This window comes from Pipra filicauda, unplaced genomic scaffold (assembly GCF_003945595.2).
Source record: "Pipra filicauda isolate LSUMZ 115617 unplaced genomic scaffold, ASM394559v2 scaffold58_size5111680_pilon, whole genome shotgun sequence".
In the NCBI taxonomy this organism is placed as follows: domain Eukaryota; kingdom Metazoa; phylum Chordata; class Aves; order Passeriformes; family Pipridae; genus Pipra; species Pipra filicauda.
The window spans coordinates 2,555,221-2,580,497 of NW_024104742.1; the positions used below are offsets into that span (position 1 = coordinate 2,555,221).

The 25,277-nt window shown below is 38.6% G+C and overlaps 1 long non-coding RNA gene across 1 annotated transcript in view; it reads left to right on the forward strand.

Annotated features, from left to right (window-relative positions):
* LOC120324556 overlaps nt 1-25,277 on the forward strand; it is a 247,636-nt gene that overhangs the window by 127,376 nt on the left and 94,983 nt on the right. The window contains exon 5 of the long non-coding RNA XR_005565947.1: nt 23,181-23,265. This is a non-coding gene — a long non-coding RNA (uncharacterized LOC120324556). The remainder of the gene's footprint in view (nt 1-23,180; nt 23,266-25,277) is intronic.

A 25,277-nucleotide genomic window follows, 5' to 3' on the forward strand; every position in this document is an offset into this window, starting at 1 on the left:
ATGCTGGGAAGTAAATAACTCCAATAAACATTTAATTTAGATTTAGTAATTGATACAGAAATGTTTAGGGATGTTAAGCTGTATACTGCAGGAAGGAAAAGCTATTAACTGAAGTAATGCAGTTTAGCAGAAATTAAGATCTGAAAATGTGAATATTAATTGAAGTTCTGATTTCCAAATCTAAGCTAAACTAATTAGGTTGCTATTTAAAAGCTTGAAATAATTTCACTGAATTATATAATTTAAGTTTTGAAATGTTGTGGAATAGATGTAGTTTTTAAAAAATAAACTTGCTATAATAAAATGTTGATTTTCTAATCTGTAAGAGGTGGTGTGTGCAGAAAAATTCCTTTCTGCACATTCCAAAATATATTCTGTTGATTTCTCAAATCTGGAAATATAGCTGACTGTATCTTGAGGCATGGACCCCAGCTTCAGTGAGAAAATACCTGAGCCACGGTGGACACAGAAATTAACATTTACTTCCTGGAAGAGAGAAATATCATCTACTTCATCCATCTGATCAGCTGTGCTTTACTCCAGATATACCCTCTCCTTTATTTAATGGATCCAGGCTTGCAGGTCTGCAAAATCATAATGCACAATTTCATTTAGTCATAGGTTGTTCATTCTTAGAAGTCCTGTTGATTCTTTCAAGGGCTTCTCCCATAGTTAGTGGAGGATCTACACTGAGTTATACAAGCTGAGTCTGCCCATCCATATTTGCTTTGAAAGTTATGTCAGTTTTTGAGAGGTCTTATAACTATTAGTACTTACAACTGAAATTCATAAATTCTTTATTATATTATACTTCTCACTCATTATTCTAACAATGGAGTGTTAAGAGCTGCAGATAAATCAGCAACTGGTATTCCTTGCAGTTGTTTGCATCTTGAAGAGTCCTGCAGAATACTATAAACTATTTTTAATTTCCACAGATTCAGAAAAGCATAGAAAACTTACTCCCACTTCTAGAATATAGGTGGGTGGGCAGCATTCCAGTCCTACCTCTGGTCAAATAAGGCACACCAACTCTCCTGATGTTAATAGACCAGAGCCAGAGGAACCCCATTGATTTCAGTGAAGTTGTTTAGCTAAAGATGACCTGTGTACATTAAAATAAGAGAAAATCACATAATAGATTTTTTTTCTTGCCTGCAGCTACTTTGTTACTGCAAGGTGGTTCATTCTGCAGAACTGGGATTCAGACCCTCAACATGTCACTGCTCAGTGGTCTTGAATTTTGACTTTTAGATCAAGCTGTCTAAAATATGAAATCTAGTTCTTAATTGAAGTTTGCATTTCAAACATTTGCAGAGTTTGTGTGCATTTCTTAATGTCTTTTAATAAATGAGTGCCAGTGCCTTCATATATCTCACACTAGTGCAAACAAAGAGCAGTTGTTAATATTCCTTAACTATGCTCAGAAAACATGAAGGGGTGGCTTGCAGTTTGTGCCTGGAGATTTAAATGTAGCAGGAGCTCTGTGTGAATATCAAAGAGAGCTGGAGGGGAATAAAAGAATTTGGAGCTGGAAACAGCATCTTTTCTCTTTTGTTCTTCTGTTGCTATCATTAATAAATGCACATACTGTTTTTGCAGATATATTAGGAACAAGTGTAAAAATGTTATTTCAGGACTATATGAATTTCTGCATTTGCAACTCTTGAATGATCCTCTTCATTCTACTGTTTGTGTTCCTTGATATGTAAAGAGAAGAGAGGATTTGGTGCAAATAGGAATGGGTCTCTGTATCTGGATCTTCTTCTTTGCATGGAGAATATTCAAAGATATGCCTTGATCTAGTTTTCACAGTAATGGAGGTTTTTCCCCACTGTGGGAGCAGTTCCAGACGAGGCACTTCATTTCTGTCTCTTATTCAAGGCTGGCAGGAAAGGCAAAGTTCCCTCCACCCAATCCTCTTGGTCCCATCTTTTCTGAACAGTCTGGGAATCTTTGCTAGCTGAAGTAATAGTATTTTGATGATGCCTAGTGAAGGATTTTCATTCCAACATTGGGCCATCCTTGCATATGTTCCACCTTCTACCCAATTGATTTAGGTAAAGCCACTCAGATCATTGCTGTGGGATGGAGCCACAATATCATTGCAGCTTGGTCCTGGCAGAGAAGCTGCTGCATTGCAAACAGGCAGAGCTGTGAAGTCATAGCTCTTCTCTTGCTCTTAATATGAATTCACCTAGTGTGTACTAAGGTGTAAAAGCACTGAAAGAACACTGATGAGAGGAGCCTGCTTAATTAAATTTAGTTTAATTATATTTGTGCAGAGCAGTCACCACAAAAATGTAAACAATGCCTTCTGAAAAGGTGGGTGAAACGTGGTGCTAGTGGATGCAAACAGTAAGCAATAGATAGAACACTTCTGGCCAGAAAAACACTTGTTCTCCTGTGTGAGGACTGGAAACAGATGCCTATGTCTGATCTCATTTTCTAGCTGAGTTAGATGCTGGGCCAAAGAGTTAGACCAAAGTGCAAATTTTGGCAATCATGGTATCCATACCAGCGTGAAAACAGAGCAAGTGTTTCTCTTTCTACCAGAGGGTGGAATGATGTCCTAACTTGAACCTTTCTAAAGTGTAAAGAATGTTTCCTGGAAAATGTCAAATACTGTTTTAAATTGTGCTTTGCATGAAAGAGGCAACATTTTGTCAGGGGACAAGAAAACACTTTCACTAAGTTGGAAGTGTCAGGAGCAGCAATATTCTGTATTTAATGGTGCATCTGACTTAATGTAAATAACCTCAATGGGTACATTTTATACAGGATAAATCCTGTGCTGGTGCATTGGTCAGAACATTCTCTTTTTCCTTTGAAGCAAAGGTGCTTCTAAGGCAATTTCAGTGCAGAGTTCCTCAAGGCCATGGCATGAAGGTCTAGGACTGTGTCCTGGTTTTGTCTGGGATAGAGTAAATTTTCTTCTTAGTAACTGGTGAGTGAGTGGTTGTGTGGTTTTAAGTAGCCAGCTGGGGTTCAACCACTATGAGCTGCTAATGGGAATGTGTTCCTGCATCACTCAAATACCCTTTTCTCTGAGCTGGTCCACTTCCTACACATGAAGGGATTCAAAGCAATTTTAAATCCCCTCTGTGCTACTGTAGCAGCCCAAAGAGGTTTGAACATCTCCTGAAATACAACTCCCACAGCTGTGTCCGACCAGTTGAGTTCTTGCTGGTGCCCTACGAGGACACTGCTTGCCTGGCTGGGTGAGTGCAGGGAACTGTTCCCAGCGTGGGGTGTGCAGCTCTCAGTCATGCCCTGGGGTACTGCTTACTGCCTCACTCTTCTGAGAAATGTTGTCTCTGGAAATGTGTATTCTTCCCATGGATACCCCAGGCCTCTGAAGCTGACATTTGCCATTTGGAATTTCCCATGGACTCTTTCTGAAGCAGTAATCTCCATACTTTTATAGCTGCTGCATAGTAAAAAATTTCCCAAGCTGTGAGGCTTGTAAGTCTTGTACTGGGAGGCAGGAACATACAGCTAATCCCCTCCTTTTCTAAACAAGGTAGAGCAGCTGTTACTTCTTCTCTTGATGTAAGGAGTAGTGATGGACATAAATCCCATTAGCATTAACAGAAGTTAAATGTGTAAATCCCTGCTATGCCAGTGGAAGCACTGATTTCTCAGTTTCTCTAACCTTTCTGCTTCACTAAAATCCTGAATTTCCTGTTCAGGTTGCCCACAGCTATGCCACATGCATTTCTGTGGTGTCCTTTCTTGATATGACAACCCCTGTGAATTGTTCTGCTGTCAGTTTGCAGACCTTTCTATTCTCAGGTTTTCGTACTGTCACAATAAACTCAATTTAACTTTTAATCTCTACCTCCATTTGTACATGTAGGCATCATTTGTGATCATAATTTTATTAAACTGTTATTGTAATATGATTCGATAATACAGTGAAGACACCCTCTGTCTACTCAGAAATGGGTAGCCCAGTTCTGTGCCAAATACATTCTGACAGGGCCATCGCTCAGTGGTGCCCCAGTTATATCCTCCTGTTCAGTGCCTGGTCATCTGGGCTTATTCCATGTCTCTCACTTGCAGCAGTTCCTAATGTTTTCTGTTGTCCATCTGTATGTTTGATGGTTGTTCTTTTCCTCCCAAGTCTGCTCACCAGCTTCCTTATCAACATACCACTTCATACATCTGGCTTCTGATGTCTCTACCAGTAAAACCTGTTCTAGTGAGAGCCAGGTGAAACACCTACTTCCCCTTCAGACTATTGCTTTGTAACCTCCAGCCCATAAAAAGCCAGGTTATACATTAAATATAAACAAAGATGCCACAACATGAAAATTTAATTATTCTCCCTCTTCTTGCATCAACCATACAGTTGCAGTGTGTGCTGTTGCATGAAAATTTACACAGTCACCAGTAGCTGGGGAGAGAAAAACATAGAACTGTAAGGAATGGGGTTTCTTGAGTCTCCTGAAGTTGGAAAGCATCACATAGAGCTACCTTTGATAATAGTGATTACTATTGTTATTTTAGGTGCTAAACATGGCTTGCAAGCCTTCTTTCAAGTAGTTCAGTGTCTCAAATTGCTTCAACTCAGGAGATTTCACTTCTAGCCATGAAGTGAAACACTTTGCTTGAGCTCTGTGTTTGCAAAAGGAGCTGGCTGCCAGTTTGCTAATTGTGGAAGTCTTAAAATCATGTTTGCATGGTGTGTCACAGAACTTTGGAAAGCTGAGCTCTCTGAAAATTAGAACTTGTCCTTTTTTCACAAATAGGGTGTCTCAGATACTGGAAAATCTGCATCACACTATTGGCTCCGTATGCAGAGCCTAAAACACCAATGGAAATTTTCCACAGAGGCACATTGATCCCCCAAAAAAATAAATTTCTGAACCAAGGGTCTATTCCAATGAAAGGGCAGAGAACAATCTGGCTGTATTTGAACTTGTATCCTTTCTCGATGAAGGAAGGTACTAAAAAGAGAAAAGCAGGGAAAAACCACTTTCAGCATTCAGATTTTTAGATCAAGTACATTGCTGTTGATGACCATTATGATACAAAAGGCATAAAAGTCATTTAAATGGCCATTGCTGAGTTCTCCAGGTCCCTTAAAAAACAGGAAAAAAAGGCAATGATATAAAATAATTTTTAGCTTTCCTGAGGTTTAATTTTTGTAAGAAGAGAAACAGAAGGTCTGTTTTCATTCATTCTGCAATGCAGTCTCATTGTACATGCAGGAACAGCATTTATTGTGGTGTGTGATGATGATACAACTTCAGATGCTGTAAAATGGTAGCTTGCCTGGAAAGCCATCAAAGAAATGCAAAAAAATCAAGCCATCCTATCAATATGATATGTCCAAAAGAAGACTTCAAAAAAATCTCGAGATTCACATTTTGCATATTTTTATCCCTCGTATCTCTGGTTTTCAGTTTTATTTACCTTTTATACAATGTCTCTTATTTTGCTTTCACCTTATCATAATGTTCTTAAATGCAGTTGCTCCATGGTTAGATGAAAGGCTGGAACAAATTTCCCATTGCAGTTTCTTGTCAGTGGCTGTAGTTTGGAGTCAGCAAAACCTTCCTCATTCCAGCAGCGTTGACTGATTCAATTTCCATGCATCTTTTTTCCATGTATGAACTGTATCACCAATATGCAGAAGGTCAGCTCACTAAAGCAAGGAATATTAACAGTGTGCTTCAGTTCTTTTTTGCATTTTGCATCTAAACGACAAAATTGCTGTTGATGCATCACTTCATAGCCACCTTGAATGTGTTTTCCCTGAATTACATCTAACCTGAAGGCTACCTGTCTCTTTTATCAAGTATTAAAAATCAGTGATAGCTTGGTCTGCCCACCTTTCCCTCCCCAACTGCAAGTTCATATTAAAAGCATCCTTATTAACCTTGGCACATAAAACCAGCACTTTAATTCTTGCTGATCACTGATATTCGTATCAAGTTTGTGAACAAGAGGCAACAAATCCAAATGGAACTTCTGTGCTATGCAAAAACCATTCATATTTGAAGAAGAGAAGGAAACTTCTCTGAAGAGAGACTGAATTGTCAGAGAGTAGAGAGTGTTTAACACTTTATGTAAGCCTGGCAGCAGCCCTCTTCTTGAAAAGAGAATTCAAAGTAGTGAAGCACAGTTGAAATGCCGTGAGGAAGCGGTAAGAGAGAGTTTCCACTGGCATTATACAGCTCTTTGTAAATCAATTAAAAGTAGAAAGCAGTCTAATCTTTCCATTCTGAAATGTCTTGAAATATTTTTGCCACTTCTTTTTGTGACTGTTCTATAGAAAACTGGATGTGAATGTATCGTACTGACAAAAACAAAACTGCCTACAAGTTTTCTCCAGGGGTATTTCAAAGAACTAATCCCAATATCAGATCCAGAAAGCTCTGCTTTACAACTTTAATGTTTTGAAATGTAAATTGACTCATTGAATCATTTAACTTTACTTTATCTGATTATTAATATTACAATAAGGAATTGAGAAAATTGAGAATTAAATTTCTTTACACCTTTCCTTTGGAATAGCTGTTAGTCTCTCAGAATAACTATGTGTTCATTTAAATACCCTTAGTTATCAGTAGTAAAAAGTGGACTTCCCTGAACATTACAGGCTGCCTTAACAGCTCTGAAATAATAGTGACTGTTGGATTGTTTTGCAATGAAAAAGTGGCTCATAGTTGTATTGCAAGTATTCATTTAAAGAGAAAACACTTGTATTACCAGAACTCCTGTTTTTTTGTCTTGAGTCTCTATAGATTTTTTTATCTCTTCAGTCCTTTTCTTTTACTTCTTTAGCAAAAATACATGTCCCAGTGGCTTAGAACATATTTTTTGTTCTTCACTTCCTGCAGTGTAGCTTCTGTCTTTTCGCTTTATCATTTCATTTTTCTTGTATCTCACATATTATTTTATACTGAAAAGAACACATCTTTTAATGAGTTATATCTTCTTTCACTAGCAACTAATATCACCCTGTGCTCACTCCAGCCTTCACATTTAAAGACAATGAATCCGCTTCAGTTTTGTTCTATAAATAGAGATGCTAAATCTTAATTATCCTTTCAAGTTGCTATGTCTGTATCTAGCCATGCATATGAATGTTACTGATCAGCATATATGTACTACTGAATTTATTTTTAATCCCAAATTGCGTTCTTCAGAATAAATACAACATCTGAAATAATTAACTTGTGTTTGTGTGGACACATGTCAAATGCTGAGAGACCTGCCTTATTGATCTTGGTTTGCTTCAGTCCGGAATTTCTGATTTATAACATTACATTGGAGCTATGCAAGCTTATATTTTCCTTTTATGCCTGCTTTATTCAGGCTGGATTCCCAAAGATAACATGCAAGTGTCAGGCATGAAATTTTACAATCCTCCTGTATTCCTTTCTTCATGAATTTGTAGCATGCTATGAAAGCCAAGCTGCTTAAAAGGATTTTATATTTTAGCCAAGCTTTCACCTCCTAAGTGTATAAGCCTTTACAAATATGTCCCTAAATTTTGAGTTGAAAACAGTTTATAATAAGAAAAGTAGCTACTTTTATTTCCTCCATAGCAAAGTTATTACTTCATTTAAAATAAAAGAAATTGCTGTGAGAGGAATTTTTGAAGATGAAGTCTAGAAGAAATGGTGCTACATCAAAATAAGTCAGTCTAAAGATACCTAAATCAGTCTAATATTACATTAAGGGTTCTATTTACCTCTGAAGAAGAGCAGCTAGTGTTTCAACAAAAAAGCTTCCAGAATGTGTCTGTAGCAAAGAAAATACAAACTCAAAAGATCCTTTGAAATTTTTGATTCATATGGCAAAGAGGAATGCTGGGTGAGGCAAGTTCACCTGAATGCAGCAAGGTGTTGTCCTGGGCAGCAGCATTATCTGGACAGTTGATGTGCCCGATTCAGAAGGGGGTTTTGGCACAGCTGGTTTCACAGCTCTTTAACCTGTGGAATCTGTGCAAGCAGCCACAGTCAAAACACCCCAATTTGACAGGTCAAGAAAATAGACCATCAAAATGTCCCTGAAGAGTAAAGGGTGTTGTTGGGTTTCCACCCACACACACTTTGAGACGTTCCTATCATTTCTGAATTAGGCTAAGCCGTGCCATGGCCTCGTGCCTGTGCTGTGAAATGCCCCTTGTGCCCTTCTGGGAACGATGTTTGTGTCCTTGGTGCTGCAGAGGGACACGGGGAGCACGGGACACACAGAGAACTTAGGCCTGTGCTTGGTCTGCACGTGCACAGTGAGCAGCCTGAGGCCCAGAGGTCTCAAATGTCACACTGGGGGGAATTTCTTTAGTACTGTAGTTTTTTACGTTAACAGATTTAATAATATGCCTGTTTATATTAGCTATAGATAAGAACTATCCTGTAGAAATTCTGATCCTTCCTATTTAATTCTTTGCCAACTTCCGCCTTCAGAGCTTTTTTTTTCATTATTCCTTTCTCCTGGAAAAGAAATACTTGCTATTTTATACTTCTCATTACCTCCAATAAAACATTCTTTTTTCAGTCTTCCCTCAAGAGTTTCCTTGCCAATGAGTACTGTACACCCACCTTTGCCTGAACTTCTGGCACCAGCTTTTGCAGAACTTGAGGACAGATGGTGTATTTTATCTGGTGTTTTTGTGTATTCTCAGAAACATCTATGGGCCTCTGTCAAGTTAGTAAAATGTTTATTATTAATATTACTTTGGGTTTGCCTCCTTTCAAACCAGAAGAATATTGCAAAAGCTGCTTTTCTCGTTTTGGTACTATTGGGATCAGGGGATTACAGAAAAATCAAAATGATTTTATGAGAATTATTTAGGTTTTCACCTTTTTTATAATTTCCTTCATTTCTTGGCTTCTGCTCCCGCTCCAGGCAGATTTTTCATTTTAATCGGATTGCTCTACCCATCCCAATTATGTTTTGTGCTTTGCATTGTGTCCCTTAGCAGCACCTCATCCCAGGAGAGGATAACTGGGAACCAGATTGCAGAAAATGAAAAAGCTGAACAATAGGCAGCTAATGCATTGGGCCTGGGTGCTTCCTGGGAGCCCCAGGGAAACTGTCTGCTGCACAGGTCCAGCACAAGTTGAATACACCATTTTATGTTCCAGAATAAGGTCCCCAGGAAAGCTTAAGTCATTCTTAGACTATGTATAGCTTTTATCCTATGACAGAGGGGATTATTTTTGCACAGACCTCTTCTGCCTTGCATGGAAGGAGGAAAATCTGCTTGCTGTGGTCAGAGCACTATTCTGCTTTTACATGGAAAGCAAGCCATTTACTTTTTCTAGCATTGTTACCTTTTCCTCTGAGGAACTGGCATTTTACAGACAGCAGTCAACAGGGAAGCCATGCTGCTCTCCAGTTTGCTGCCACTAACAAAATCAAGGGCAGTGATGGTTCAGAGCCCCTGGACAGGCAGCTCTTCCCTCTTGGAGGCCAAATGAATTGTGAAAGCAGAGTCTGGCTTGGTCTCCATGGAGAGGGATGGCAAATTGTGTATTCCTGCACAACATATGTTTAGGGATTCCTTTTTCCTTTTTCTATCAGGCTTTTTCCTTCCATCTATGACCTCAAGCGGCTGCTCCTTTGTCTCAAACCACCATTTGGCTACATCCTCACTCCCTTTCCTTCTGAGCCCCTGCTTTGATCTCCCACAGCTCAGTGCCAGCAAAGCTGACAAAGGCAGAGGTTTGCCTTTTCATCTGCCTGCTAGATTGTTAGTCAAGAGCAGCAGAGAAACATTGTGCAACCTGTCAATGCAATTTAAAAACCATACTCTAAGTTGCCACAGAGGTCTTGTTCACTGGAGCAAAAGTCCTCCAAGAACCAGCTCTCTGAGGCTGTTCCCCTCTTTTATGTCAGAACAAGACACTGCTAAGGCTTCTCCCACAAATGTTGCAGGATATGAAATTAGCCTGCTGGTCTTAGGAAGAGAGCAGCTCGAAATAAAGCGGTTATTGCCAGCCTGATGAAGTTCCACTCCATTTAACTTATCATAAAAGTATCAGTTTTCATATTGGATCACCTCTGTTAGGAGAAATGATTTACTGACTGTCACCTCATGCTCTTGCTGTCCAGGCTCACAGAAAACCCTCTCAGCATCTCCTGCCAAATTGAAGAAGGTGAGGAGTCGGCCACCCTTTATATTAATATTTTTTTAACACAACATTTGCCCCTCTTGGTTTTCAGACTGTGATCAAAATTCCCTCGATTCTGAGTAAAAGCTGAGTAAGGACCTTGGGGTATTGCCTGTGGGTGCTTGGAGACTGCTGGCATCAGGCATGGAATGAGTTGCTCTGAGATGAGCTCGTTCCCTGGTATTTCCTCCTGTCAGAGCCACAGATGTGCTTCGTTTCATTAGGTGTAGCTGTGGGCACACTGCCATCCAGCTCTGCTGCTGACTTTATCCCACTACTGCTGAAGGCCAAGTAATCATAATCATTTCAAGTTGATAGCACAGTATATTTCCCCAGGGAATGCTATTCAAATTAAATCAGTCATACCAACAATAATTTTATAATTATATAAAGGGAGCCCTCTACTTCAGTTATTTTCTTAAAAAATTGTGCATTCTATCAAACGGTTATTGCTCTTTCCGAAGTATTTTCTTCCCACAAATCTTGCTAGTCTTTGTCGTCTTTTATGTAGAAAAAAAATTGTAATTCTGGTAATTAGCATGGTTAAGTGCAATCAGTGTCAAAATAAAAACAAATATAAATTTCAGAATTTATCTATAGGTAGGCAGTAGCTGCCACGAGATGATTTTCTGCTGGTGATGGCAATAAGTCAGAGCCTTGACTAACCTCATTTTGAAAGCACTGAAGGCCAGATTAATTATTCCAGTCACACTCAATGGAGAATGAAATTCTCCTGTGAAACTGCCATGATTGATATTTATTGGTCAGACTCAAACTCTCCAGCTCCAAGCTCAGCAAGGAGCTCTGTCTTGGAGGTCCCAAGTAAATTCCTGATATTCCTTAGACATTAGGCAGGACCACGTGGGGGTAAGGCCTTGAGCAAAGCAGACCCTGAGGGATCTGGTGCAGCAAACTATATCAGAGAATTAAACAATCATAGGATGGTTTGGGTTGGAAGGGATCTTAAAGCCCATCCAGTTGCAGGGATCGGGAGTGAGTACAGCTGATCTCTTTGCAAGCAGGTTTATTTGAAACAGTGCAGCTTCTGCCTTTTTGTATTAATCCTTCCATTTTCTACAGAGGAGCAATAATTAGAGTAGAAAAATAACCTCATTTCTTTTACTGCAAGCAAATTGCTGAACATTTATGATGCTCTGAGTTAGATAAGGAGAGCCAGCTTAGGAGCTGGATGAGGCCTCTTTTTTAGGCTAGATCAAATTGATTGCAAAAGAACTAGAGCTAAAAGTGCTCCACCTTTTTAGAATGGGATGATTTATATCTCCTTTATGAAAGGAGATAAAATGTTCTGCTTCTTACACTCTCCACAGAAATAAAACAGAACTAAAAATAAGTCCTAATGCAGACAAGTTTAAAATAGAGCTCAGAGCAGACAAGTATTGATGAGCAAATGAGTTAATGATTTCTGACTGGTTGGGCATATACCAAAATATTAAACATAACCTTTCCTAAGTGTGTGTGGTTTTATTCCATTGCTAGGCAATGAGTAGCAATGACTGGCAGGAATTGTGGAATCCTTCACTGGATGAGGCTGAATCAGTGTTTGAGGCATTGCTTCAGTAGAGTGCAGGTGAACTTTGTATGTTCCTTCACTGCTCATTTTTCTGTACTCTCGACTATTTCAATGTTTACATGTAAGTGACTAATTCCTTTAAGGTGGTCAGGAAAGTTTTTCCAAGGCCATGATATGTAAGGGAAAGGAACTGTGAATGGTCAAAATTTAGTTATGAATCTGATTTTTAATCACAGGAGACTTCTGAATGTTATACTTCTGTGAGTTTATCCCAAGTGTTTCCTTTCTTCTATTGTGTTATCATCAACAGCTTGTGAAAAGATCAAGTTCAGGAGATTTCTGCTGGGTAGGAAAACAATGAAATTCTTAATCTAACTGTGACTGTAGCTTCTGTTTTCGTAGGTGTTTTTTGTCTGTCTTTAGAAAATCATTTAATCTCAAATGAACACTTCTGCTGCCAGAGAGAGATAAAACTGATTTAATGTTTTGAGCATGATGGTATCCCATCCTCAGTTTGGCAATTCCTGAAAAATAAAAGCCTGGGTTACATTGTAATCAGTCACTGATATGTTTTGGGGGCTATGGTTCTGTAACCAAGATTCTAGAATTAAGTTTGCCTGTCCATTTCAGCTGACCTAGAAAGCAATGCTTCGACTTGTTTCAGCTTTGCTGGTCAGGAATGTACATCCTTTGCCTTTCACCAAACACAAAAAAGGTCTTTACTTTTCCATCATTAACCCCTAAATCTTCTCAAAATGAAATAAAATTGCTCCTACAATGAAAGTATGAGTCTAATTAGCAGCAACTGATTCTTCAAAGTGTACATTGCTGCTTCTCATCTCTTGGAGTCCTTCCATCAAGTAGCATATTGATGTAATTAGTCTTTTGACACCTATGGAGACACCACACGTGTCACACTGTGCCTCATCAGTGCAATAAAGGTTAGAGAGAGAGTTGTATCAGAAGGCCATGTGCATGCTGTGTTTACATGATCTTCTATTCTACTTTGTGTGCCATGATTTGGCCCTTGAATTTCCACCTGGCCACAGCTCGTTGTTGCACCTCAGCAGTCCTGCACAGCTGTAGGTGAGGGCAGAGCTCAGCTCTCATGGGGAAGGTGGTACCATTTTGTTCTGAGTTTTGGATAACTTGTCACGGGGTGGTCTTCCTGTGCTGCAGCTGACTGGAAAATAATAATGTTGGGAGAGAAGCTGTTGCTCACCTAAGCCCTTTCTGTGGGTTTTGTCTCATGTCACGTGGCCATCCATGCATCGGTGAGCAGTGGCCGCCCTCCTGTCAGGAGATATCCTTTGCCTTAGGCTGCTATTGCAAACATGCCTTGTTATTCATGAAGTGCACTAATTAAGCATTCACCTAATTATAGTGATTACAGTTTCCTCATCTTAGTGATTTTCCTATGATTCAACTAGCGTGACACCAGTTTATTGCTTCTTCTTATAAAGCATTTTAAATGCTTTCTTTCAAATTCTGAGTCTCAGTCCAGAAGCACAGGTTTCACAGTGTTTCCTCTCTTCAGGACAGTGATTTGACCTAAGGATTGGAGCCTTCATTGTCATCAGAGCAATACTGTTTCCTTTTGTGACACATCTGACCAATTTTGACCAAAACTTCAGAGTCACTAGGAATGGTGACTTCACTCAGCTGGGATTCTCTTGCACACCAGTTTTGCCTCAAACAAATCCTCTTGCTTCTTTCTCCCCAGGGCACGTTACTAGCATTTGTTGGGACTGCCACTGACCTTTAATAAACTAATTTATATTCATTAATATACTTTCTTCCTCTTCAGTCTCTTTTCAACTCCTCCTTGGCCCACCTCTACATAGTGATTTTTTTTTCCCTTTCTTTGTACTTTTTTTTGGTCTTATTTTTATCATATAAGTGATGGGAGCAAGAGAAGTCATGCGATAATGTTTCTACTGATTAAATTAGAACTACAGTATCTACTGCTTAGGGCAACCTTTAACAGCTTGATAATGTGATAAACTGGAAACAGACAGACCAGTAAAACTTCCTTCTTTGCCTAAATTCTGTTTTCCATGTGTATTAACTACGTCATTACCATCCTCTGTGCTGGCAGCAATGCTTAGCATTAATCCAAATTAAAGAATTCATGAGACAAAGGAATAGTGACAAGTTCGGACCGGACTATGACCAACATCATATGGATTTATAGGTGGAAGAAATGCAGCTGTGAATAAATACCCACTTTGTTCCCGGTTGTAAGGAATAAATAAACAACTACAACATGCAATTGTCATGCCCAAAATTATAGGTGAAAAAGATAAATTTTGAGAACATTAGAATATGCAGTAGATATTTGAAGTACATCATCAGCGTCAATGAACACAAAAGCCCAGGAGGAAATTTGGCATTTTGTCAAAATCTAAATTATTAAAATAGCATTCTAATGCTGACCTTTTATTTTCTTCATTAGATGCATGCAAAGTGAACAGTTCAGTTTCAGAAACAGTATGGTGAAATTAAGAATGTCAACAGCTCAAAATGAATCATTTTCAACAAAATTTATATAACTCGTTTCAGTACTGTACTTTTTACTTTTGAACTTTTTTTATTACTTACGTTCACTCCATCTTGGACCCTCCAAAAGTTAGCATCTTGAAATTCCTCACAGACTAGGAATTTCCTTGTCCAAAATCCTGCATCCTGGATATGACATCTGGCACCTCCTGTGGTACTAAAACCTGTCTGAATATATAGAGAGATTAATTGTCTTTAGTGTCACATAATTTGGGAATTTCAATACTCCGGTTTTGTGGGTGGCTCCTGCTCAAGTTTTCCAGGCTTTTGGAAGCCTTTCTATATAAAAGCTGATTTGTTTTTTTGTCAGAAAACAGCATCTTTTCATGTAAAACACATCCCTGCAGAAGGGCCAGCCAGGTGCTGGTTGGAGCAGTGGTACGGAGCAAGTCCCATCTTGTTTCACTTCTGGACATTGTTTCAGTCATGGAGATATCACTTTATATAAAGATTGTGGTACATTTTCACTGTTACTTATCCCAACATTTTAATAATGAAAGTATGTCTTCCATTCTAGTATTTCAGCATATTTGTGAAGTGCAGTAGATAAGTACTGGGGAACTAATTTGTGGAGTTTTGCATACATACTCTTTATTTTATTTCAAAATTCTGTCTGAAGTTCAACTTCATACATTGGTCTAAAGCTTTAAAATAGGAGTGATAAAAATGTATATGAATTTCATGTCGTTATTTGGATGACTCAGTACCTTTAAATGTAACTGATATGAATGAGAAGTGAAGTTGCACAGTTGCTCCGAAAACAAAGCTGCTTGTGTGACTAAATGGCAATTTGGTTATGTGACATCAGGGGACATTTCACATATTTTGTTCCAGCATGTTGATGTCATGTCATTAACAACAATTACGATTCCTTTTTAAATCAGTAAAGCTACAAGGTTTTCAAGCATATGTATCCTTATTCCCCCACCCACCTATATTTCGCTTTTCCCCCTGTAATCTCAGCATAAGCTTTCTGATTTTTCTTCTTGTGTGTTCCCTAAAGGAGCTAGATGAATCTCAGAACCAAACAGTTCTTGTTTAGCTCCTCTCTGGAGCCCAGAGCAGATGGTACAAAGGAACACACATCCCCGAGGAGTTGCATAAAAAGCCTGTGGAGGCCTGGTACACAGTGGAGCTGCACTGCCTAAAACATTTCCATAAATCTCCCTGCAGTTCCATTCAATGGTGTCTTTGGCTGGGAGGAAATACAAGTTTTGGGGCGCTTGTAGATAGTGGTTTCTTTAATTTGATTTTAAGAACATTCAGTGCAGTGTCCCAGAGATGTCAGACAAAGGTCCTGGCAGGCTCAGCGGGGTTGTCAACCCGGGCCAATCAAGAAATTATGCTTGATGAACCTCTTATCCTCTAAAATTAATGTTGTTCAACTCAAATAATTCATGTAACATCTTTTCATTCCATAGAAAATTGATTTGTCCTTTACTGAAAATAAAATTAAGTCAATTACTTTCCAATCTATTATTTTAAGTTTATAGAATTAAACACGGGGCTATAGAGGAAAATTCTGCTAAATTGTAAGTGCATGTTTTATGTGTTTAAATTAACAAAACCTTGCAGCACCTGTCGGGAGACCCAGTCATTGCTAATTTTAAACTTGTTCAAAATTATCTACAAAGTCAGCAGTTGAGTTAGAAATAGATCCAATGAGTCCTGATTAACCAGGCGACACTTAAGATAAATGAGCCACCTAAACATCTTCTTAGTTAACTGTGGCTTGTTTGATTAAGTAGCAGAACTTAGAGCAGTTCCTTAGATAAGAGGTTGATTCCCCCACGATGTCAGGTTGACCTCAGCTGAAGAGTTTTGCATCAAGTGATATTAGTTATGTTGGAAAGGATGAGTAGAGAAGACCTGAAGAAGGGAGGGTTTTGAATATAAAGTTATATGAATTGGCCTTGGGAGAAAACTCTTAACTTTGCTCTTAGCAACACTGCAGAGGACAGATGCCTTATTCCTAGAAATGCACAGTTCCTTCATGAATCATCAGATGTTCTTTGTCTAGTGTTGTGTGATAAATTAATTACAGACCTGTGCTAAAAGGCTCAGATGTGTTACCTTTAATTTCATTGGTTTTCCTCACTAAGTAGAAAACACTGAGATAGTGCTGACTAGTAATTAAGAGCATCCTTGAGGAGGTTTTTTTTTAATTTCTCTCGAAAAACAAAGTATTTTGGGAGTTTCTTTAGATTCAAAACAGAGATAAAGTTATGAAGGAATTCAGACATGACATTCTTTAACAACCACAAGGAATCAAAACTTTTCTTTGTTTATGAAGTACTGGTACAACCAGCATTTCTGGGTCTGTTTTGAGTGACTTAATTTTTTTGAGGGTGGAGACAATCAGTCAATACAACTGCCTTCATCTAGTCTGCAACTACTTCCAGTTCTCATTTGTTCTGCTAGATAGATCTGCCTGTCAAGCATCATTCTGGTATGTTTTTGAGATGCAGGAACTTTCCAAAAAAGATTTTACTTTAGTTGCCATCGAAATGATTTCAACCCGTGCATGCACAGGTAGGAGGGAACAGTGAATCACTTGCCTACTCAGCTCTTTTCCAGTTCTCATTTCCAGCAGTACTGACAATGATAATACAATAGTACCTTTTGCCCCCAAATTCAGGTTTATCTACCAGGAATTACTATTGCTGCGTCTGTTAAAGCTTTCTGAGTTGTAAAAAGAAAATCAATATTCATTTGATGTTTGCAGCTGGAACCTACACTAGGTAGAAATGTAATGATTTTGCTGTTGTCAGCATAAGTCCAGAACTGAGCTGACAAACAGAAATTCAGAGGAATGACTGAAAAATCTTGTTAGTATGCCTACTCTTAACCCAAGGAAGAAGTGAGCATTTGAACGTTGTCAAAAATGCTTTTTGAGCAGAAGCTTTGGTTACAGAGCTCTTGATTCAAGGGAATTTAAAAAAAAAAAAAAAGGTTTTATTTGTTAAAACCTTTATTAAATGTAGTACTTGTAAGGATGGCCTTAAACATGCTGAATAATGATTTTGAACGTTTTTTCTTGTTTGCTTCATTAAAGCATTCCATGTTAGGGAAGGTGAGAGTCTGTGCTGCTCTGCTTTTTTTACTTTTCTCTTCTTGCTTGTCTTCCTAAAGATAGAGAACCAGGGACTCCTTCAGTTCCTGTCTTTGATCAAGATTTGCGCTTCTTCTAAGAATAGCAGAATTCTGGACCCTCAAGTTTAAACTTTTCAGGCTTTGTTGTCTTTTAAATACAAATATATTTCTAACTGAGTAGGTCTGTTTTCAGTAGCGCTTAACACTCCATGGAAGAAGGTTTTAGCACATTTGTAAACAGGATTTGATCTCTTTTTAGGTTGAAAAATTCAACTTCCCTATTAAAGAGAAACAGTATTTCTGTGTCTAATGTAAACAGGCAGTCATGGGAAATTAATTCATTGATAATAAGGCAACATCTAAAAATCATCAGATAGAAGCTATTACAAGCTGCAAGGGAGAGATTGGCATGGGAGAGATATTCCATTGTTAGCATCCAGAGCCAAACTATGGGTTCATTCTCCTATCAAAACTGGATTGCTTGTGCAGATATTCTTTATATATTATTTATCTGTTCTTCATGTATCAAAGACTGCATAAAACTGTGATAGCAAAGATAAAAAATGTAGTTCAAATAAATATGCAACACAGAAAACAATAGTGACTTGCAAGAATTGAAATCCTTCCTGGTAAAGCTATGCACTTGGTCCTGGAAAGATCTTGCCTGAGCTAGCAGAGTTCTTGGCAGTGTACAAAAGGAGAAGCAGTGGCATAGTTTTAGGGGCTTACCTGCCAGAGCTGAAACCTCAAGGGGAATAGCATTGGCCTGACCCTCTAAGCCAAACACATGGGCATGTGAGCCGTGGAAAGCTGCTCCTGCACTTGTGATGTGGGATAAAGGCAGGACCTCTTGGGAGGGAGATCAAAGGACAGGTGTGACAGTCCAAGCAAAGCTTCACCATTTCCCTCATCTTTTGAAAATGTGAAGGTGGGAAAAGCTGCTCATTCCTCAGTTCAGTGGGTACCACCCAAAGAGTAGAGGAAAGGAAGTTTTCATGTAGGGACTCTCAAATCAAAACCACGTGAATGTCAAAGCAGGAAGGTGAGGGGAGGGGTGTGTGAATCACCTGTGCTGATTGTAGAAACGGTGAGGAAACTAAATCAGACTCAGATGGCAGCTTGGCTGAAGTTTTGTTTCAAACTACAGCTCTGATTTGCAAGCTCTTGCTCTCATTGCAAAGACAAATTTTTTTGGTCATTTTTTTAATTCTCCAGTTTAATTTTGTTCGGATCAAATGCTTTGAATATATTTAGCAAAAATGTTCTTACAGAGATTTAAAAATACGAGGGTTCTTCAAACAAACTTTATGCAAAGTTGTCAGAAACCCACGCTACTGGCCTAAATTGTCAGGTAACTTTATTTCCTGAGAGGAGGAAGTTGGATATAGATTGTAGTCGTAAGATGATTCATATATTTCTTGCTCATCTCCCAACTGCTTCCCTCCTACAGAAAATACAAGATGCAGTATCTCCTACAGATATCTGTGCAAGCCAGTCTCACACACATTCTCTTCCTGTAGACAGATAAGTGAATAATCCAGATACAAACAGATTAAAATAGTTTGACAAGGAATACAGTTCATAGAATTTTAATTGATCCAGTAAATCTTTTACATTTCTGCTCGGTTAAACCAAAGAACTCAAACGACACCCTAGAGATTATTTTATTCTCATGTTCAAAAATGGATGCTGTTGTGCCACACTTGGAGGATTAATATATGCCAGTCTCTTACGTGTAAGCAGAATGTTTTTCACTTTCCAAGGAACATAAGCATTTTAAAAACACCAGAGAGCCCTGGGTTGATTTACAAAGATTAGCAATGCTGTCCATATAGCCTGCTTTTTGGCAATGTATGAGCATAGTATCTGCTGTGTAAATACTGCAGTCCGAGCACAAAGGGTCCAGTTCTGCCAGCTTTGCCTTTCAGACAGTCCCATTACGATGAGTAAAAAATCTCAGGCAGGATTAAGACTTTGCTACATGATACATAAACTTTTTCTCATGCTATGGAGATAATGAGTAAGCTTTCTTGTTTTTGTTTTTTTTTTTTAATGTATGGAAAAGAAGGGAGAATTAGAAAAAGAGATCTTCATTTTTTTCCCATAAAAACACAGGTTTTCAATGCATATGTCATTTAGTAGCATGTCCATCAATATAGGAATGATAACAATTTTGTAAAAACAAGCCCCCAAATACTATTTTAGTATTCAGTAATGGAATGCATGACACTGAGGTGCATTTATCCTAAAAATTGGCCTGCACTGACATAGGGAATCATCTAATATAATGACAAAAAGCTCTTCCAAAGGATAAAGTGATTCAGCTGACAAACTGGCAATTACTCCCACTGACTTTTCAAGTCTGTCTTTAAATAAAACATTTGTTAAAACATTCCACTGTATGCCTCGTGTCACCCACAGCAAGATGAATGCTGCATTACATTCTATCAGTTACTTTCAATTAAAAATATTTCAAAGCATGTTGATGGAGCTGGAAATGCACAGGGTTTAGATTTTTGGAACTGTGAGATTTACTTTTTGGTGCTGACTAGCAAAGACTAACAAAATTGTGTATTAGTTAATTTAATGGTTACAGACTTATTCATTCATAAGAAATCTACATTCTGTTTATACTTCATAACCACCATTGATCATAACTACTGTTATTGCAGAGCCAAATAAAGCCAGATTGGATTGTCTTTACTTGCCCAGTTGTTTTCTGCCCTGTGCACTGATTAGATATTTACAGCAGTTGAATAGTAGCTCTACAATGCTGTGACTCTTTGGTTGCTGTTTTCAGTACACAGGCTTCAGAATAACAAGGTATCATGGCCAATGAATATTACCAGAAGACATTAATCCAGTTAGTTTAGCATAATTTATTAGGCAGCACACAAACTAATAATGTGTCCCTGTGTTCAATATTATGGCACTGCAGAAGAGAGAGAGATCCCATTTTTTAAGCTGACAGCAGGTTCAAGGCAGGGTTTGTTGAGAGAGGCCATGTATCTAACTCAGCTGACTGTTACGTTTACAAATAAGGTTTGCACACAGCTTCTTGTACTTCTTGGAACCAGTGTCCTTGAAGAAGAGAGCTAAAGAATACCTTATGTACCTGAAAATGTATCTTTTTTTCCCCCTTTAAGGTATTATCTGGGCTAATAACAGTCCTATATTCACTTTTGAACCTTGCCTTGCTTGTGTCTTAGACTGACACAGCAACAACAGCACTGTTGCTAAAGCTGTGTATGCATTCACGTTATATGTCAATGTTCCATTGATCTATAAGGTTTGGCAGAGTATTGATAGCAAACACCACATCATCTGCTAAAATCAATGGACTGCATGCTGCTAAATCCTTAGAATGTTTTAAAATTTGGGTGTGAATGCCTTGCTCAGCAAGGACAGTCCACCAGAAACTGGCCAGAATTATATCTCAAATTGAAAGCTGTTAAAGGAAGAAAAATATCATCATGAAAGAAATGGATATGAATTTCTAACATCTCTAAGGAATGCTGGGCACAATCCTGTGAGCAACACCTGGAGTTTATGGTGTGTTTCGAATCTTTAGGTACAGTGAGTGGAAAGTCATTGTTAGGACCCAACAGTCTGTGCCATTTATTTATTGTAACATGCACTGGTTTTCAACACGTAGTGGTAAAGGTCCCACTGTTCTCATGTTAGCCTGTCTGTGTGGGGAACTGCATCACAATCAAAGCTCTGCTCCTGATCTTGCTAAAAGCTTTATTTCCTGCTCACCTCAGTTGCAAAAGGAGGCAGTTGAAAACCAGGTCTGTCTGTGGTGGGGTGGGAGGAGGATGCAGCAGGGGGTGCTGCCATGAGTGTCCTCCTCACACCCACCTGCCAAAAAATCTCAAACCCGTAATAGAAGGGTAACAATTACTACTTTCTAGCTGCAACTCTCTCAATAGACATCAATAGGAGAGTCCCTTTTTTTGGTTGCTCGATTACTCCATCAACAAGGAATTGGGATATTTAAGACTTGGGAGAAAATGAAAATGCAGGACACCCCAGCACACAGAATTACTGAGGAAACAGAAGCTAAATAGTTTGAATTTTCTGTAGTCCAGGAAACCTTTTTCTTGTTTTTAGACATCCAGTATAATCTGAGAAAAGAGTGATTTTTACAGAGTTGTGGCAGCTTACAGAAGAGCTGTATGATAGGACAAGGGGGAATGACCTCAAACTGAAAGAGGAATGTTTAGATGAAATATTAGGGAGAAATTCTTTACTGTGAGGGTGGTGAGGCACTAGAATAGGTTGCCCAAAGAAGCTGTGGATGCCCCATCCCTGAAAATGTTCAAGGCCAGGTTGGATGGGGCCTGCAGCAACCTGGTCTAGTGGAAGGTGTCCCTGCCCATGGCAGAGGGGTGGAACTGGATGATCTTTAAGGTTCCTTCCAAGACAACCATTCTGTGATTCTATGATTAGTGAAACAAAGCCACAGCTGCAGAAAAGTAATTCTCTCTGTACTCTTCTGGATATGTACTATACCATGTACTAATAATCAGCAAAGATGAGATAAAATTGTGACTTTAGAGACTTTATCTGTTCTCCCAGTGTTTTATAGAAATTTTCAAACATTTAACTTACCTGCTCAGAACTTCTGAATTTCAACTTTCTTCATGGTTATTAATTTATAATTGCTTTAGTTCACCTACGTGGGGTAATTTAGTATCTTTAAATTTTTAATGTCTTTTTAAGATTGATATTTATGGTGTGTTTATAACATTCTATTTGAATACCATTAAGCAATGTGGTAACAAAATAATGTAATATATCTGCTATGACATGTTGAATAATGTATGCGATTGTTTCTCTGAGAAAAAAAAAGCTTTCTCAGGCCCTCAAGAACAACACTAGAATTTATTTGTAACAAGTTCACTATCATTGAAGTTAGTAATTGCTTCAGGATAGCATGACTGATAAAAAAAATTCTCAAGACTAATACATAGAAACTAACAAGCAAAATTAACTTGTAAGCTGAGATGGTGAAGTAACCACTGAGATTAACACTTCAGAAAAATCTGGTTTATATATATATGAAGCTACTCTCCCTCTCTTCTACTTCCCTTCTTTCTGTCTTTTTTTGCTGCTGACTGTAATGTCTACACATACATGGTAATATCTGTGGGGCTCTGTATGGATAGTAATAAATAGTAGTATCTCCAACTGATGTTCCTAGAAATGACAGCTTCTGAAATATAGTCAGTCATCTGACATATAAATCTTCCTTTTGAATGTTAGCAAATAATACTTCTCTTCTAGATTTGTCAGCTGCCTTTTAGATTCATGGTCTCCATGGTTTGGTTGATGCATCTTTCAAACAACATGGGGTAATCAAAGCTGCCCTTGTTGGATCCCATTAGAATCTTTTTAAGGAACCCCCCAAGGCAATAGACTGCACACACCCAGAGCTTGGTGCTCTTGAGTTTCTCGTTACTCCTGCATGGGTTTCAGATAAGTGACCCTGCAGGTCTCTCATTCAGGGACCATGGTTAATCTAGATGTAGATTAGAGGATACTTGCTTACAAGGTTGCCAAAACGTAAAGAAAATATTATATAAATAATATTGACCCTTCCAACACTTTTTTTTTTTTGTTGGAGGGGATTGGAGTGAGAGGGAGGTTGGTTTTTTGGGTTGTTTTTTTTTGTTAAACCATCGTGGTAGATTTGAGTGGTGGCTCATTTAATAATACTGCTTTTTTACTAAGCATATTTTCTAATAGCCCACCTAGGGCACTGTCTTATCTAAAATGTTAAGGAGACTATAGAGAAAAATAAAGTTGAAGTACATAACTCCAACACAAGAATGTTTTGTCCATTTTTCCTTGTACAGGAATTCAAAATTGTTCAGTGGTGCTGATATGGATTCTGAGCCTTCTGAGACAGGACCAGCAGCCACAGAGGTACCCAGCATTCACGTGAGTCTGCTGTTCTCTTGATGCCAAACAAAATATCCTCCAAGATTTCCAGGCAATTGTTAAGATTAAATAGAACAATCAAACTTAATTAACATAGTTTATCAGTCAGATAGCTCCGGACATTTTTATGACAGTTAGAGCATACATTGGAATGATTTAGATAGTTTTCATTTCTTAGCAGGAACTAGATCTTTGTTTATGGTATGTCAGCATACTTGCATCTGCTGAGGCTCTTGGTCTACATCCCCAATGAATTCAACAGTTTTCATTCTGCTGGATAGATAGAGGTGCACCCAGAAGTGAGTGTGTTCATTTGCAGCAGGGCAGATGTGCTCCAGTGCAAAGCAGCCACTGGAGATGCTTCCATTTGATGTTATTGTTTGACAAGGGTAAGGGTTTGGTAAAGGGGCTCCTTTGGCACTGGGAGAAATGGTTATCAGGTCATGCTGTGGGCTGAAGTAACATAAAGATTCTTTCACCTTATCAATCTTAATCAGATACCCTCCTCAATGTTATAAAATATGTCTATGCCAGATGATACAAATAGTGGTGTTCTCCTGTGGTTCCTTATCTTTGGTTCCTTGTCTTCAGTCTCTTATCTGAACATGCATTTGATTTTTCCCCTCTGAAATGCCCGATAATTTTAGAGCTGAAAGCAAATCCTTTGAACTAAAAAGTTTTAGCCCCAATAAATCCGGAACTGAAGATTAAAATACTAAATAATGACAGCGAAATAATATATGAAGCTTTGATATATTGGGCCTCAAGGCAAAATATACAAGAGTGTCAAAGATGCAAGGTAGAAGAACAAGAAAACCTTTGTCATCTGATGTGGCTCTTGGGGAATTTTGGAATCATTTTGTGTACTTTTCCTGGCCAAGGGGTAAGGGATCCCTGTCTTGTTGCAACTCTCTGCCTGTACTGTGTTGATTCAGTGTTTTATTAATGTGATCTAGAATCATGTGGAAGGAAGAAAAGGACAACCTGTTTACAGGCAAAGGGCTTGTGTAGCGATGGTTATAAGGTGGCACCAGCACCATAGGGTGGCCAGTGAGGGGACAAGTATAACCTCTAGATATTTTAACAAAAATATCAGGCCACAAAACTTAAATTAGAAAGGAAAAGAACTCCAAGCCTGCAAATAACATCCTCAAACAGTATGGGACTGAACATGCATTAAATTAAGAAATCTGTGGGCTTGTAGCACATCAAGCTGAATGGTTATTTCTGTATCCTGCAATAACCAGGTAAGAATGCAGTTACACATAGATGTATTATAAATACATGCTAATTGCTGTCAGCAGTTGTGTTTTGAAGATCATACATTTTTTATGCATAGCAAGGTGTTAAAATACCCTTCCTAGTTATTTCTGCATTACAGCATCCTTGTTGAAAAAGCACTAGCAGAAAGGTCTTCCATTTTAGTATTTCCACCAAGACTTTGAAAGCTCCTGGTGAAGGTGCAAGAGAGATGTGACAGACATTGCATTAACGTAAAGCTCAGAATACTTATCAGCTTCTGCTTCCCAGGGAAGCAGTCACTCAGCTTCCTGTAAAGGCAAAACACATAAAGAGACTGGGATCTGTTATCAGCCCTTTTGGGCAGAACTGTGATACAGAGTGCTCTGCTTAATATTGCTTATCGCTAATTCTGTGCATGATAACTGAAGCATGAACAATATCCGAGTGGGAAGCAAACTAGATCTATAGCTGCATAGCCAAGCCTATCAAAATATATTGCTGAGCTCCTATAGCCAAACAGTTCTGCAGAATATCAGCTGAAACAGGATGTTCCAGCTCACTGGGCCTCCACTCACCATATGCTTGTGCAGCCTCACCTGTAATAGCAAATAGCTGTGCTCAAGGCCAGGGTGCATTAAGAATTAGGAAGGGATGCTGGAGTGAACCTGCATGATATTGAAAAGTGATGGGGTTTGTTACTTGCTATGTCCTACTGAGTTTGTGAGGCAATGACGAGGAAGTTATTGAGCCTTGTTGAAATCACTCACATG